Here is a 5,501-nt window from a genome sequence, read left to right as displayed (position 1 = left end):
GTTTTATAAAACGAAATAAAATATAGTTAGAGGTAGAGAAATATTTCTGAAAGGTGAGCATCTATACATTTCTTTGGTTATTTTTTTATAGACATTTTTATATCCTTTATGGGAACTGGGTCACGGTGCTATTAAGACGCCTTTTTTTTTTTCTTTTTTCTTTTTCGGGCTGCTAAAAGAATATCCGTCCTGTTCTGTTTCAGTAATAAGTGTATGTATCAAATGTGATTCAGATAAAATGCTGGAAATCTTGAGGGAAAGCCTGTGGAAAGTGAAAAAATGCATAACTCATGTCCTGTAAGAATGACAACAGATGTATCTAGTAGACTTGAGATCTTTCAATCTTCCAACTTGTGTCTCACACACGATCGGATATCTGGCGTTCCTTCAGCAGCTTATTGTTTCATGATGTATGGCTTGTATTAGAGTGATGAAAATATGGATGTTTGTGGAAAGAGCAGATTTCCATTAAAGGCCAGCTGACAGGTACTACATTTCCCCTCTGTCCTCACTCATGCCTCCATCCTGACTTCATCTGCGTCTGATCCGTGCTGAGCTGTTCTGCGCCTTCAGGGTGCAGCTGTGCACATAACTAAAAGGACGTGCAGGTCGTATTTCATTTTTAAAAGCGGAGCGCTTAAGGGTGACACCATAGCTCCTTTTGAAAAGATGATTAAGTTGGAGAGAATCTCGGTTATGGGCTGTTGGTTGCATGTGGACTCTGAAAGGCCCCTGTTGGACGACTTCAGCACCTGACTTCAGCCATGTGACGCAAGCCTGAGATTAACACTTGTATTTTATACTTTCATACATGAGATTTCTCATTCCTCTGCTTTACTCAGTGAATACAAAACACCCACATACACCTGTCACACCTGTCCACTGATTAAACTCACATCTCAGAGTTATGTAGCTTTGGACAATTAAGCTTTAGCAGGAAATTCCTTCTTCGCTTCATTGGCAACAAAAGGAAAGTGAAGAAACCAAACTATATGATTTAGTCTGATTATAAGCAATTTTTGATGCATACAGGTGACACCTGGAAAGTTTCTCTGCTAAAGGAGCCAAATGTGTCCGGACCAAATGTGAATATAATTTGCTTACCTTTTTCCTTGAATTTATCCAGAGTTTTACAGAACTTTGTTCTGGTGAGCCAGTAGTATACAAGGTAAAATATGCTGTTTAGTATTGATGGGATGATTATTAATTATAGTTGATATATAGTATACTCTTCTGCTCTCCCCTCTCCTGTTCCCCCCTTCCCCTCTCTCTCTTTCCCTCTCTCTGTCGAGCTACACATGTCGTTCCTGAGCTGCCAGTGATCCAGACTCCCTCTGCCATCTGGACCTGTCTGACTCATCCTGGTGCCCCGCTTCTGGTTGGAGATCTTGTCGCATGGATGCCCCGTGTGTCTCTTTGGGATGCGTCTGGTGTCTGGGGACGGTTTCACTCTACCATGATGATGGTTCTGGCCTCGACTGATGTTGACAGCTGTTTTTCCTAGGACTTGACTTGGCTGCGGTCACTCGATAGTTCAGGAGTGGAAGTTCCTACAAGTCTTTCTGAGCCTCCAATAACCACCTGGACTCCATATTAACATCAATTAACATCAACTGTTATGCTGAATCGCCTGCCACCTAAAACACAGTATGAATGCAGATCAATTTCTGCTTTCTGTTTCACCCAACTGAGGATGGGTTCCCTGTTGAGTCTGGTTCCTCTCAAGGTTATTACCTATTACCATCTCAGGGAGTTTTTCCTTGACACTGTCGCCCTCGGCTTGCTCACCAGGGATTATATGACCATTTTGATTTATACACATTCACATTCCATACAAACTTAAATAATTCTTTTGATTGTGTAAAGCTGCTTTGCGACAATGACAATTGTTGAAAGCATTATACAAATAATATTGAATTTAATTGAACTTGAGGCGGGGTACCAATGAACTTAGGGGGCACCCTGGACAGGGTGCCAATTCATCTCAATTCATTCAATACAATATGGCCAATTTGGGGAATGCCAATTAGCCTAACCTGCATGTCTTTGAACCTGCTGGATCATATTAAAATTGTATTGTATTGGTTCGTGAAAAGTGGCACAGCGGCTTAGTGGTTAGCACTGTTGGCTTATACCTCCAGGATCACCATTCGATTCCCGCCTCGGGTCTGTGTGCATCCCCATGCTTGGTCAGTATTATCCGCAAACTCTGATTTCTTCCCACAGTTTACATTGCCAAATTGCCTGTAGTGTGTGTTTGCGTGTGTGTGCCCTGCAATGAATTGGCACCATGTCCAGGTTGTACCCTGTCTCATGCCCCAAATTTCCTGGGATAGGCTCCAGGCCCCTGCTTGCTACTATGTACAGTATAATCGGTATAGAAGATGAATGAATTGTAAATACATATAGTACATATCATACGAAAAAATTGTATAGAGAAGAAAATGTTTGTTAGCCTAAATCTGTCCTAGCCACTAATTCTGAGACTTGCTCATTGACATAGTGATTAGAATAACTCGCACCATATTTCAGTGTTTATTTATGCTTTTCTATTAATGCTTTCTAACATTTGGACAAATTGATATTTATAAAAAAAATGACAACAAAAATTAATATTTAAAAAAACCGAATGCTGGACTCTTAATCAAATGGACACAGCGCTTGTTGCAGGACGGACTTGAAACATCAGCTTTCTATTGGGTGTGTAGCCGCGTTCTGCTCTGAAACAATGATGTCACTGTTATGGCAGACAGACCTCATAGAACACACCGGATGGTTTTTGCCTTTGGCCTGAAATTACTGAGGAGAAGAGAGCATTTTTATGACACTGTTAAAATGTGTGAGACAGCTTGTATGTTTTTGTTGACTCAGTGCAAGGAAGGAACACTTGTATCTAATTAGCGTCCGCTATCCGTTCAGAGCATGATGTTTTCAATAGACCGAGGCGGACATCGCTTCTCTTTATAGACCTGGAACTTTGGCTTTGTTGCCAGATATGTGCATGTCTTTTAGAGAAGAAATGGAAAATGAGTGGTTTTTGTGCGCATAATTGTTGTCATTACTGTAAAATGAAGCATAAAGTTCAAGGATTCAACAAACTGAACAATCGTTTCCATATTCGAGTGATTAATGGAAACAAGATTGAATTTCTGGAGCCAGCCTTACACGCAGCATCTTAAACAGAAATGCACGCCCGTATCTTTAAATATCTTTATACTCTAAAGCCCTGCACAAGATTACAGATTATATAACGAACAACAGGGAAGGAAGCACAAGAACATTTCCGGAAATTACTTTATTAAAACAATGATTATGACCTGGTTACTGAATGTAATTTAGGTTAGCTTAATGAGAAAGCAGGTTCTATTTCTCTCTTGGGTTCCTCAATCTTTCCTCATCTGCGCTGGGAGGACCAAAGCCGCTCAGATGCTAATATCAGTAATTAGCAACCCCCGAAGAGAGGATTTGTACATCTATAGGCCTTGGTATATGAGCAGTGGAAAATGTACACATTTGCTTTTCTAGCCTTCTTAGCGCAAGCTCGGGGGAATCGATCTGAAATATTGCTCCCAGTGTATTACATCGGCATTTTGTTCATCATTCATACTGATCAGCGCTAATGAAATAGGGCTAAGCGAGAGCCGGGGAACGATATATTGCAAAGTGTGTGCCAGAAATTGATGTTTCTTGGGCAAAGCATGAGAACAAGCCCCTTACAATAAGACATAAAACATGTATCTGATAGAGGTCAGCACTGAGCCGGCTATTATTTGGCCGTTTTTTTTTTAAATGTTTTTTTTTACATGAAGCACTTTACCACTATTCAGCTAGAAACGTGTGCTCGTCTTTGCTTTTGGTTTTTAATGGGCTGTGGCTTTTTTATCGGTTTTGGTTCTTATTGATCTTTCTAGCTTCAGTTTTTTTTTTTAGATATCTGGACTATACTGTAGATACTGTGGTTATATCTTCAGCTCGATCTTTATCCATAAAGCTGTTTGAACATGTATGTCTTTAAACATACATTATGCCAAACATTATTTCCACACATTATGCTAAAAGCTCAATCTCTGTCACAGGCTTGTGATTAATATACTTTTAATGCTAAATTCTGAGCGGTTGGAACAGATGAGAGGGGAAATGAGGTTGCTGCTAAAGTTGTTATGTAAACAACCAATTTTTTTATCTTAACTTTAGGCACGTTTGGGATAAACAAATTTTTTAATTTTAATAAAAAAATTAAATCTACATAATTTAATTTGCACAGTACTGTACAGTTTTCTAATCAGTTCTCTAATCTGGCCTTTCAGTGTTACTGTTTTGTCTTCCTGAGTGTTACAAGCGGGTTGCACTTTGTTGTGAAGCATGTGTATTTAGTTTATTAAGCCATCTCTTTACTGTAGACTACTGTAGTAACACGTCCTGCCCAATCGTGTTCTTATATACTCAATACCAGTCAAAAGTTTGGACACACCTTCTAATTCAGTGGTCTGGCATGGTTGTTTTTCTTTCTACACAGTAAAAAAATGCTGAATGCATCAAAAATATGCAATAATCTCCTTTGACTAGTTGATATTGACATGTGTCCACTACTTATTCTCTGTAAAGCCCCCGTAACGGCTCTTATCTGAGGTGCTGAACAGTTAAACCTACTGCGCCCGACCCTGTGAGGTGCACATGTAGCTCAAGGGCCATACATTAAAAAAGTTTGCACTTTCAAGAGTTGCAAATGCAAATTGAATGCATTTCAAGAGACCGCACTTGCACAAGGCACAACAATATTTATGGAACTGTAAAACCTTTTTATCCAGTACTTATTTGTAGCTCTCTCCAGGAACAATGAGCATTATTAGAACAAGATCTGTAACGATTAGCCGCAGGGGGTAGCATCCTGCACTAGAACAGGAAACTCCTTTCGAATACATTACGCGCTCATATTTTTCAATCAGTGTTAACTCAAAGAATACCAACTTCTTAAGCTTTGTGGTGTATGTAATTTTTATTAGAATCACTATTAAAGATTAAACCTTGAAATACGAACATATGTGAACTATAAATAGTGGCTTCTTCTTCTTCTTTTTTTTTAATCTCCTTATGGGATGTGAACAAGCTTGATGAATATATATAAATTCTTTAAACTACATAAATATTCGTGTTTAGTGATTCTGGTCATCTTTTTTTGGGGGGTGATTTTTATCTATTTTCTTTATGGTGGCATGGTGACGTAGTGGTTAGCACTGTTGCATTGCACCTCCAGGTTCTAGGTTTGTAATGTGAGTGTGTGTATTACAGTATGTGTGTGCCCTGCGATGGATTGGCACCCTGTCCAGGGTAAACCCGGTCTCATGCTCTAAGGTCCTGGAATAGACCCCAAGTCCCCCATGACCCAGTATGTGACGGTTTGTTGGTTACACTAGCATTGTTTTTACTAGTGCATTTACAACAGGGTTTATACAGAGAAAATTATTTTCTAATTCAAAATTCATAAAATGTTCAGGCATATA

Source organism: Clarias gariepinus, chromosome 17 (genome assembly GCF_024256425.1).
Source record: "Clarias gariepinus isolate MV-2021 ecotype Netherlands chromosome 17, CGAR_prim_01v2, whole genome shotgun sequence".
Classification (NCBI taxonomy): domain Eukaryota; kingdom Metazoa; phylum Chordata; class Actinopteri; order Siluriformes; family Clariidae; genus Clarias; species Clarias gariepinus.
The sequence above is the reverse complement of the archived record's forward strand: the minus strand, read 5'-3'. Positions refer to the sequence as shown.